This window comes from Myodes glareolus, chromosome 22, assembly GCF_982192425.1.
Source record: "Myodes glareolus chromosome 22, mMyoGla1.1, whole genome shotgun sequence".
Classification (NCBI taxonomy): Eukaryota; Metazoa; Chordata; class Mammalia; order Rodentia; family Cricetidae; genus Myodes; species Myodes glareolus.
In genome coordinates this window covers 47819367-47832092 of record NC_142047.1, presented here as the reverse complement: position 1 = coordinate 47832092, position 12726 = coordinate 47819367, and the positions used below count along the sequence as shown (strand labels likewise).

At 44.6% G+C, this 12726-nt stretch overlaps 1 protein-coding gene across 1 annotated transcript in view; it reads right to left on the bottom strand.

Annotated features, from left to right (window-relative positions):
- Positions 1-12726, bottom strand: part of Cdh13 (cadherin 13) — a 969028-nt gene that overhangs the window by 677533 nt on the left and 278769 nt on the right. The gene's annotated exons all lie outside the window — the stretch shown is intronic.

Genomic DNA, 12726 nt, shown 5'->3' with positions numbered 1-12726 from the left:
GGTAGAAGCTGAGAACAGACTCAATGGGGCTATCTGCTCTGCCCACCCCCACTCTACCGACCACACACACACCATGCACACAGTCACAATGGTAAGTAAGATCATTTTAAGAAAAAAAGAAATGAACATGTAAAAGGAAAAATGATTTTTTTTAAAATCTTCGTTCTAGCATTAGCAGAAAGATGAAAGTCAGGGAAATGGAAGAATGTGCAGCAGGAAGCTAAGCCTCGTGGTCCTCTAATCCCAACTAACAGAGTAGGTGAGGCAGGAGGATCATAAATCCATTGTCAGCCTGGGGAATTTAGTGACACTCCCTTGTCTCGCTTGGAAAAAGGAGGCTGGGGACAGAGCTCAGGGGTAGTGCAAGGGGTGGTGAATTTCATCCCTCCTTATCGAGTACTGCAAGGACAAACAAAAGGGTTCACAGTAGCAGGCAACATCTATGCGGCCATGGTGTAAGTGGTCATCACTGTCAGGGCGTGGGGAGGAAGGCAGTGTCAATCAGTGGTTTGGGAGCAACTGGAAGGATGAATTTTGATTTCCACCTCCTGTCCCACAAAATGCATTTGAGAAGGAACTAACCATGAAAGCTCAAGGAATCAAGCTTTTAGAAAATCTGGCACAGGAAGTTCATGACTTTGGAGAAGGCAAAATACTGCTTAAGCAGGACACAAGGGCCATGGTAGAGAGAGTGATTGGCCTTCGTTAAAATATACAGTGCTTTTTTTTTTTAATCAAACAGGAAAGTAAAAGAAAAGTGACAGAAAAGAGAGATTTAAAATCCCCACATCTGACAAAGCCTTACGTTCAGAATAGATTAATCAGTTCATAAATTGTCACTACCATGAGTCTCATTGAAGAGGGACGCAAACTGTCATATTTGGGGAGCTTCTTGGGTATGGGTATAAGGTACTCAAGACTGGATCTCAGGGATGGAGCATAGACTCACAGACCCAGAACACTGGGTGAAAACTTAAGGGAGAAGATGAGACTAAGGGTAGAGAAGAAGGTGGTGCCAGGGAGCTGGGCACAGCCAGCCAGGAGCAGTCCCCTTCAGTATTCCTAGAACGGCCACAAAGTGTGCTCCCCGTACAATGCTGCACAGGAATGGGAGTAACAACTGCTTTCTACACACAGGCTGTGGAACACGAAGAGGACAAAGCAAGGCAAGAAGCCAGGCAGAAAGCGTGACCCTAGAGCCAGACAGATCACCGACATCGGCCACTGTGGAATTCGAGAAAATCAATGCATAGCACTCAACACTTCCAGGCGGCCTGGTAGAGTTTGGACTAAAGCTACTCAGAAACTCACAGGGTGGGGAATTGCAGCTGACAGTCAGGGGGGTCGTCATTGTCATTGGCTGCTTCTAGTTAAACACTAAGGGTTTTCACAACAAAGCATACAACAGGAGCTCAAAACCTTAGCTAGGAAACGAATGAGTGAATGAATGAGTAGATGAATGAATGAGTGAATGAATGAGCGGATGGTACTCAGGGGCTTTGTGCACTCCGGCCAGCTCTCAGGGCGTTTTAATCATAACTCCACTTCTTATTTTGATGCTGTGTTTTCACTAAATCGTTTTCTGGAATCCATTGCCAGAACTTTCCAGCCATACGCTTGTTGAATTGTCCATTTACAAAAGCAATGTTTCAGCCCAAATGTGCACCACCTTCCCTGACTAGGGAATGAGCTGCACTATACCATACAGCAATTCCAAGGCATTTGCAAAATAATTACCCCTCTTTCATCCTGGAGGCTTGTTATCGGAATAAATGTTTCCCTGATAAAGCTTGCAGCTGGGTTGAGTTTGAGAAATACAACAATTAGGAGTCATGGGACAAGAGCTCAAAAAAGGGTTCTCTTTACACACCAGGATTTGCTTCCTACATCTCTGATTAGGAGGAACAGGCCCCGAGCGTGCCTACCAACGCAGTACTGATTGCTAATCAAGTGGCCGTGGTATATGCCCGCCAAAGAAAATGAGAAAACAAATGGACACGCTGATTAGTTTTCTTCAAACATCTTGAGAGATGCCCTGGGGGCCCAGGGTGAGCAGGTAAGATGCACCCAGCTCCCTCTGTTTGCCAACTACACCGGAAGCAAAAAGAAACGGTGGGCCAAGTCATCAAACTGAAGGCAGCCCCGAGCCAACCCTTGAGAGAGATGATGATGGTGATAAAAATTACCATGGCCCAACTGCTCAGGTTCACCTTCATGACGACCTCTGTGCAAGGATGCTGTTCATTGTCTCATTCAGTCTCAAAATGACTCCATGAGATGACTGTTGATTACATAATCCCCATACATATCTCCGGGGTAAAACCTCAGGTTTAACAAGAGGGATAATTTGTTCAAAGCAATTTTGCTTCTCCCTCTCTTTCTCTGTCTGTCTCTGTCTGTCTGTCTGTCTCTCTGCCTCTTTTTCAGTCTCTCTCTCTCTCTGCCTCTCTTTCAGAGTCTCTCTCTCTCTCCTCGCTCTCTCTCTCTCTCTCTCCTCGCTCTCTCTCTCTCTCTCCACGTACATGTGGATGCATGTGGAGGCCAGAGGGCACATTTCTTAGGACATATTCAACCTAGTTTTTGGAGATGGGAGCCCTCCATGGCCTAGAACTCACAGAAATGCCAGGCTAGCTGCCTAGCAATCTCCAGCGACCCCCCTGTCTCTTTTCCTTTGTACTTTCTTGTGTACTCTTAGGTGTACACTATGACACCAGCTTTTTTTTTTTTTTTTGAGAAAACAAAATTGTGGGTTTGGGGGAATAAACCCAGTTTTTTATGCTTATAAAGCATTTATTGACCAAGATATCTCCTTGGTTCAACAAAGCAATGTATTTAGGTGACAGAATTAGGATTTTCTGATACCTTCATCTTTAAATTTCAGGCTTGATAGCTGATTTTTAACCCCACAAAACCCACAGAATCACACATGCTATTCACAGCTCCCACAGGAGCATTGGGAAAGCGGGACACAATATTTAGCAAGTCCAGGACCCATGGGCCTGGAGGGGTGGACAAGAAGGTAATTCTGAAATGCTACTTCTGGAAGGAACCAGAAACACTCACTCTAGTGAAACAGAGTCCATTGTAATGTTCAACTTTCACATCTGTCTAGGACGCAGCCGTCAGTTCTGTACTTGAAGACATGACATCAAGGATGCCACGTGAAGGTCTAGTTTATATATGTGAGCAGATGCTCCTTGGCACTCCCATGACATACTCACTATGACATTGCTGGAGTATTCCAGAAGAAACACAAATCCTCCTTTCGTGAGCAGCGCACTGTCATTGTGACCTGGTGCATCCCATGTGCTAACTCATTTCAGCTTCTAAGAATGAACTGTGTATAATTCTTCCCAAACCCAGGAAGAGAGATGCCACGTGGGCAGCTTGGCACCCAACACAGCATGGGTATTTCTACTGTGGAAATAGGTACACACCATCAGTTGTGATGTGCTTTGCTTCCTGGAGGTCTGGTCCTTAGGTGTAACAAGCCCTTCGCTGTGTCTGCTTGTAGCTACTAGTTTTTATTTATTCAGTACACTGACTTACTTTTGAATTGAAATATATTTATTTGAAGAAGGCTCATATTACTTCTGCAGATGCAGAACGATGTTGATCACACACACACATGCACACGCACACACGTACACATACGTTTTTAATGGACTTCAGTGGAATCAGAACCATAACCAGGCATTCTTCCCTAGATGATGGTACTCACAGGCAGTAATGATCCGGAGGCTGACTTTCACTTTTGTGGAGGGTCTACAGACTCTGCACTGGTGATCTGGCACTTTTGATAAGAGAATGGGTGGGGACAAATCTCCACGACTGAACTTACTCGGAAGTCCCCAGTGTGATCAGAACATACCTAACACTTTGACAACTGGATTCCGAAGTATCTTACGGGCAGGTGGAGGAGAGAGTGTCAGGGTAGATTAGCAATAGTGGCCTTCTGGTTTCTGTGACCAGATCCCTAACGAAAGCAGGTCCATTTCAGCTCACAATTCACGGATATGATCCTTCATGACTAGGAAGGCACGGAGGCAGGAGCATGAGGCAGCTGGCTACCTTTCAGTCGGTCACACTCAGAAAGCAGAGTGGGGTGGGGATGCTGGGGCTCAGCCAGCTTTCCACATTTTAGTGAGTCTGAGTCCCCAGCACATCTAAGTTTACATCTAACCACCTACCTTTAGGGTGGTTCTTCCCACCTCACTTAACCTAATTTAGCTCACCCCTCATAGGCATGTGGGGAGGCTTGTCTCCTCAGTGATTCTGGAGCCTGTCACCTTGACAACATTAACCACCGCACAGGGGCTTGGCTTCAGCCCTCAGACCCCATCCTGTTCTGTCTCACTGTGCCCCAGACATTACCCCCCATGGAGGAAGGTCTGCAGGGGACTCTGGGTCTGAGGGCTTCCCCCGAACCACAGGAGAGTCTTCATCAACCGAAGTTCTCCTAACTTTCCTCACGCTGCTCATTCCTACTTTAACACATCTGGTGTTTATGGCTGGTGTTCCCAAACCACCTAAATAAGCTTCATGCACTCAGCCTGGCGTCTTCTTGAAGCTTCCATTTAACATAGCCATAATCTTACCCCATCTCAGGTACACCCTGCCCCAAGTCCAGGCTTTGAACCAGGACACACTCACAGAAGGCCAGTGGCGACCGCAGGCTGTGTAAGGTTGGAGTTGAGTTCTCTCTCCCACACCACAGCCTTTACAGGCTCTGGAAAGCTCAATATTGAAATGATCTTATTATCTCATCGAAGGCTTTTGGAGACCACTGATATCTGAGAGGGCTAATCTAAAAGAACCATTGATCACTTAATCTTCTCAACTCTCTCGGAGCTCTATCCCTGAATTAACCAGACCACCGGGAAGCTAAGCTCTCCCTAGGACTGCATTCACTTCCTCCACTTCGCTTTTCCTGCCATCAAGGAGGCAGGCGAGATTGACTAAGGAAGGACGAGGCTGTTTTTTGAATCTCGGAAACATAGCTGCTGGAAAAGCGATTTCTTGTGTGGCTTGGTGCCCTTTCCACACAGGCTTTTGCATTTCTGCCAGAAATACACGCCAAGGCACTGGGGGGAGGGGAACCAGTCTCATCCCGTTTATCACCAGCCTGCTTCTCCTCCATCGCCTCTGCCTCCTGATCACCAGAAGGATGGAAGCCAGGCATTCCCAGTTCTCCATGGTGACAGGGAAACACAAAACCTGGTGCTATGTTTCAATACTAACATGTAATTATTGTTCTTATGTGTTATATTTTGTCTTTTAAAAAAATCTTGATTTTTTTTTTTTGTGATTGGGACTTTCTTAAGCTATTTAAAACACGTATGTAGCTCAGTGGTTAAGAGCATGGAGAAGGCCTGGGGTGTGATTCCCTAGCACCAGAAAGGAAAAGAGGAAAATGTCAGGGGAAAAGGAGGCTGGTGTTGTGTTAAGTAGCACTAAGCTATGATGGGCAGCTGAGTTTAATAGAACAAGGGAGCTAAAAGGACCAACAGGAAAGACCTGAATCAGAGTACCCCACTCAGGAAGATGGGGCTCAGATGCACCAGGGCCCTGCATTCTGGAGGAGGTTATTCCAGCTTTGGTGGTTTTCCTAGAAAAAGAGTATTAAGTACAGGACAGAGAAAGTGTTGACTCAGGGTCTGTGATCCCAGTGCCCAAGAGGCAGAGGAATGAGTATTTACCCTGGCAAGTTCGAAGCCACCCTGGTCTTCATAGTGACTTCCTACACAGTGGTTCTGAGCAGATCTCCGAGTAAATGGTAAACAGACAATAGCTTTTTTTTTCTTGTGGAATCTGTGATTCAGAGAGAAGGTGACTCATTGAAAGTCCTCCCCACCTGGCCAACACAAATAAAACAGCCAAGAAAGGAAACCACTTAAGAATCGTTGTGCTTATTTATGGAATAGACCTTACTATCTCCATGACCAGCATAGGACATGAGTCACACCTGGGGAAAAACTTAAGAAAAAAGACACAGAAAACAATGTGGCCATGAGTGTGGCCACTCTTCCCATGGGGACCAGTCTTTACAGCTTTTGCTGAAAGCGGGTTATTATTGTTAACTGTTTAAACAGAGCAGAGTCCTCCGCAAGTCTCCTTTGTTCAATGGTAAGGGTAAGAGAGGGGTTGCCTGCCTGAGGCACATCTGAGTCACAGTCACACCACATTGGGGTTGTAGCACACACCTGAGAGGTCCTAGGAAACAAATGTCTCTGCACTTGTCTTTCTATAACCAAGGTCTTCAAAAGAGAGCTCTCTGGGAAGCCAAAGAGGAGGCACAAAACTTGGCAGCCAATGGGGCAAATGGTTGGCCCAAACTGCCCGTTCCATCTTCTCTCCCTATAACTGTGCTCCAGCCTGCGTAGTACCCATGAATAGGACTGACTGCGCCCACTCTCATGGTGTTGGTTCAGGGGACACCTTGGTCACAGACATTTATAGTTACTGAAAGAACTTTGCAGATGGATTTGGTATCCAAATGCAGCAATACCCCTGGGGGACCTGTTCATCTTCTGAGTGAAAAGTGTGCTAATAAGTTTTTGCCAAACTGACGCGATCTAGGGCAGTGGTTCCAAACCTACTAATGTTGTGACTCTTTCATACAATTCTTCCATTTAGTGATGATCCCTAGCTATAAAATTATTTCACTGTTACTTCATAACTGTGATTTTGCTACTGTTTGATTTTAATGTAATATCTAATATACAAGATATTTGATATGCGACCACTGGCTGAGTGAAACAGGCTGAGGCTGCTTGTTTGTTCCCAGCTGTCCAGACCCGAAATATTCACACAAAAAAACTATATCAATTATAACACTGCTTGGGCAATAGCTTAGACTTCTTATTAACTAACTCTTATATCTTAAATTAACCCATTCCTACTATTTTATATTTTACCATGAGGTATGTGGTTTACTGGTAAGGTTCTGGGGCTGTTGTCTCCTTCAGCAGCTACATGGCATCTCTCTGACTCTGTCTTCTTTTCTCCTCTATCTCTGCTTGGAATTCCCACCTCGCTCTATTCTGCCCTGCCATAGGCCTAAAGCAGCTTCTTTATTAACCAATGGTTAAAAACAAAACAAAACAAAAAACAAAAAAAAACAAACATATTCACAGGATACAGAGGAGAATCCCACATCAGGTTATGACCCACCAGTCGAGAACCACTGAAATAGAGTCACCAGGGGGGAGAGAATCTCAATTGAAGAACTGTCTTCATCAGATTGGCCTGTAGGCATGCCTGTAGACAATTTCTTAATCACTAATTAACATAAGAGGGCCCAATCCACTGAGAACAGCACCATCCCTCAGCAGGCAGGCCTGTGCTCTATAACAAAGCAATCTGGAAAAACTTTTACAGGGGAAGCAAGCCAGTAGCAGCTTTCCTCCGGGTCTCTGCTTTAGTCCCCCCCTCCAGGTTCCTGCCTGGAGTTTGCACCTTGGCTCCCCAGATGATGGAATCTATCTGTAAGCAATATAAAGACTTTTTCTTCCCCAAGTTGATTCTGACTAGAGTATTTCCCTATAGCGACAGAGAAGCAAGCGATTACAGAGTTCTGAGAGCTTTGCCTGCAGGTGTCTCAAATGTTCTGGTGAGCCTGAAAAACCAACGGCCTTAAGAATGAGTTTTCCAGCCAGGATGGCAGTGGTACATGCCTTTAACCCCAGCACTCAGGGAGGCGGATCTCTGTGAGTTCAAGGCCAGCCTGATTTACAGAGAGAGTTCCAGGACACCAGAGAAACTCTGTCTCAAAAAAAGAAAAGTTTTCTGAGCTAGTTTCCCTCTAGGTACCTTGCTGGATAGTACCCATGTCTTTTATCCAATAGCACACAGGTTTGGAGCTCCAACCATTTGCTACAAAGAGATTTACAGAAAAGAGTTAGGGATTCCTTTACCGAACAGCTCTAAACAGGCACCATTTGGTGAAGCTGTCCTAACATTCATTCAAAAGTGCTTAGTAAAAAATAGAAGAGAATAGAAAGGCAATGCAGTACACTGGTCTTATCTAATCTACATGGGAAGTAGAAAAGAATACAATCTCTTGAGTAAATTGGGAGTGTGGAGAGCATGGGAGAGGGCAGAAGGGGAGGGGGAAGGAAGGGAGAGGAGTAGAGAAAAATATATAGCTCAATTAAAAACAATATTAATTAATTAATTAATTAATAAAAAGATACAGACCTGCTCATTTGCATACTCAAGAATACCATAAAAAAATTGTATTGGAAGCCATAATATATATGCAAGGGTATGGTAAAAAAGAGAGAAGAAATGTGTGTGTGTGTGTGTGTGTGTGTGTAATAAAAGTTTAAAATAAGATAAAATTAAAAAAAGCAATACACTGGTTTTACATGAAATTAAAGTGCCCACTCTTGCTTTTATGCATGCATGCTTCTCCTCCCGGACCAATGAATCGACAGGGGCAATTCATTGTTTAGAACCAAATGCATGATCTAATGTCCTTATTACATTAATACTCATAATTAAGCAGCTCATGCCAGCTTATCAAACTGCTCTTGATTCCTGAGCCAGGTATGAGAAGTATCAGTCAGAATGCTGGAAACATGTTCCACCCAGATCTGGATCGGCACTAGCTGGAGAACAGGAAGGTCCACGCTGAGGGATAAGCACCCAGCTTGGCACCAGGAATTTAGTTCAGTTGACACTGTCTAATGAAGAACACTTTCAATACAAAGGTTCCCGAACAATCTGGAAATGACCATGGCCATTTGGATTATAGCCTCCGAGGAACTGTGAGCTCTTTAGTAGTGGATTGCCCTCTATTTTAATGGAGAAGCTAGTGGACAAGACCAAGATTTTTTTCTTTAATAGATTATCTAGAAATAGCCAAGTGCATGGGTCTCCAGGAAAGGAACCCTTTTAACCTCCTTAGAAATGATTACCCAGACAGCTATGTTAGAAAACTGAGCTTAGTGGGACTGAGCCAGTTTCAAAAAAGACACAAGATTCCCAAGTGAATTTGAATTTCAATTAAAGACATCATTTAAGCATAAATATATGTCAGGTGATGCACAGGACCTACTTACACTAAAGCATAAAAACATTTTGAAATGATCTGCCTACATTTATGGACTCAGGGATCAGGGGCTGCACTGTGCTCCCCTTTAGAGTCAGTTTAAGCCTCTACATCCATATGCAGATCAGGGTCTGTCGGGGCATGCAGCAGGTAGAAGCTCTTGCTAGCCCCTGGAACTTGTAAGAGTATCTTAATTCCTAGCAAGGGAAAAAGTCCCAGGGTCCAGTCCTTCTTTTTCTATTGTCTACAAATCCACCAACCGCGTGTTAAGGCCCAGGGTCTTGTGGCCTCTGTTCAAAGCTTTCCAGAGAGGAAATGGCGTGCGCTTGGTGATGGAACAGAGCTCACATCTCCCAGTGGCTTCATCCCTTATGTTTCAGATTGGTTAGTATGTGAACTAGTTATTTCTGAGGAGCGCATGATATTGGGGGCAAGTTAAATGAGGTTAGAGACACCTTGAGATGAGGTCGGGTGGCAACTTAGATACAAGCGAGGCTACAAGCAAGATTTCACAAGAGTCGCATGTATAATCACCCAATCCCTCTTCAGTGGCTCCCCCCACCCCAGGGAGTCACTAGCACAAGAAGATGGGGTACACTGTGGCTGGGAACCTCCTGGAGGAGAGGGTCACACTTTTGGGAAATAGAACCAGAATTCCTCTGTTCAGTGAATGCTGCCCAAAGCTTCCCTCAAGGGGGATGTGCTGCAGTCATGAGTCTAATATTAGAGTCCTGGGCAAAGTCGAGCTTAAACCTCAGAAGTGTAATGTAATTGGGGGCAGGGGTGATTTATGTCCCTCAGCATAGCTCATCATTTCCGGAAGAGGAAACACATGAGCTGGTCATTAAAGTCCCAGTGCCCTCCTCACCCTGAACGAACTCCCATCTTGATTTATTAAGGCACGATGAAGGCTCCATGGCGCTGGTCTCAAGTGCCTAGTCCGCGGTGGTGATTTGGAGACTATCTGCTCAGGGGCTTCAGGAAGTCTCGATATGTTTATTAAAGACTCATTTCCAGCCTCAAGCAAAATGACGGGATGGAGAGGTCTCTTTGCAACTGTGGCTTGAAGGGGCTCCTACTTTCAATAAGCTATTTATTAAAGGGGGAAATATGAAAAAAACTGGAAAAGGGAACTATGTCTCCTTGACATCCCGGTGCAAGCTGTGGTGTTACTTCAAAGTAAAAATGAAAACAGCTGCACCTGATCCATAGTTAATGCACTGGGTTCAATCTAATGAGCGTAGAATGGTTCGAAAACTACCAGGCAAGGCCTGTTTGTTCAGCGCGAGCTATTGATCTGTTACGGTATTTCAAAAGATAGAGTGTCAGGCAGACACAAAAGAGGACACTCTGAATGGCTCCATTTACATAAGACACAAAAGAGCCAAGCTAACCTGTGCTATTAAAAGTCGGAATGCTGGGAATCTAGCGGAATACTGAACACTGGCAGGCTGCAGAATTCTGAAGGCTGGCCATGCACTGCCTCTCACTTTTCTATATGTATTTTTGTCTTGATCCCTTTGGAGTGCTATAATAGAATACTATAGATCGGGTTAAAGCAAACAAGCAACCAAACAAACTAAAAAGACCAGAAGGGACTGAAGAGATTGCTCAGCGCTTAAGAGCCTGTAATGCTCTTGCAGGGGGACCTGAGTCCTTTCTCAACACCTACTTCAGATGGTTCATAAGGACCTGTAACCTCCAGCTCCAGTGGCTCTGATGCCCTCTTCTGGCTTTGGTGTGCTCCTGCTGGCAATGTGCATATACACACAGATGCACATGCAAACACACCATTAAAACTAAACATCTGAAACCATTCCAGAAAGCTTACTTCTAAGAGTTTTGAAGTCTGCATGTCTGCCATCAAGGCATTAGAAGCTTCTGTGTCTGGTGGGGGCCACCTCTTGGCTCCTAAAGAGCCACCTTTACATTGTGTTCTCAACATGGTTGGTAGGGAAAGGAGAGTTTTAAGGTCACTTTAAGGTCACTCTTTTATAAGGCAAAAACACTCTTCAGCTCATCAGCCCACACAGGTCCCACTTCTGACGACGTCACCACAGGGTTTATATTTACCCATAATTTCCATCATGCCCAATCTGCAGCATATGCATCATCGTCATCACCACAGGGATCATATTTACCCATCAGCAAACACATTGGTACCCAAGTTGTAGCATAAGCATCATTTTCATAAACAGAAACCTTGAGTGTCAATCTGATCCAAAGTACAGCATAAACATTTGTAGAATATGATCCAATAACTTAAAAATAGAAATGACGCTTATAAAAATAGATATTGAAAATTGTATCTACCAAAGCAGATATCAGAGGGAAAGAGAGAGAGAGAGAGAGAGAGAGAGAGAGAGAGAGAGAGAGAGGACCCTGCAAACAGTGAACACAGTATGGTGCTACCCACACAGGAAGTTATGAACCAAAGTGGAGGGGGTGACATAAAGCAACTCATCCCAGCCAGTGTTGGAAAGATCAGACTCACTCAACACAGGAGAGTGGGCATGTGCTGAGGGGTGACCGAGGGACGCTACCACCACTTTCCAGCCTTACTGGTGATTTCTCATAGATGTCAGGGCTAGTAAGAAGGAAGCATTCTTTGTAAACATCCTGACACTTTGGGGATTTAGGAGTCACCGGAATGCCACCATTCAAGTTTCTGAATTGCCGAAACCAGCAATTCAGAGGAACTATACATCTTGTGTCTTGGACATCCTACCTTATGTTGGAAGAAGCTATTTCTAAAAATTCTTTGAGGAAATTCAAAATCAAAAATGCAACATTAAAATATTGCGTTGCCCCAAAGCCTGGCAGACCATCACCGAGGGAGATGGTATCCAAAATTGACAGCAACATGGGCTGACACTTGGGAAAGCAGTTCATTGGGCCTGGCCAACATCTTCCACGGGCCTTCTTTTGTACAATCTCTAGAGCAATCCTACGTTCAATAAGACTGTGTGAATAGATGTTATTCAGTACTTAAGAAAGTCAAGAATCAGAGGCAAGATAGACGTCCTTCAATGATCGAGTGATCAAATACAGGATGAGAACAACACATACACACCAAAAAGCCCTATACAGATTACACACGTACACACACTATTGTATAGATTATATACTAGTCACACTGAATGGGGTAAATGGCAGAATCTTACTATAGATTTCATTTCAGTTTGGGGTTTTGCTTTTGTGGCTCAAAGACAGACCTCATGTGTGTAGGCACACCTTCTCCACTGAGCCACACCCCGAGGCCATTATCACATCTCTGAGAAAATAATGTAGTAATCTTGAGAAAAAGAGTATATTCATAACCATCACGTAACATGCAATGAGAGAGAGATTGTGTGTGTGTGTGTGTGTGTGTGTGTGAGAGAGAGAGAGAGAGAGAGAGAGAGAGAGAGAGAGAGAGAAGGTCCTTGGCACAGTGCCCAGGATACAGTAGTGAATAACTAATACAAAATGTTATTAAACCTCAGCTGGGCAGGAACCCATACTGCTTACAGTCCCTGTACCTAATACAATGATCACTCTTTTCAAGGTGTTCAAAGCCAAAAGCCACTTGTGAACAACCAGCATTCCTGGTGCTCAGTGCCCTGCTGTTGCCACCAGAGTAACCCCATTCACACTAGTGGTCCATTCTTCCCACATGTGCGTGACTGAAG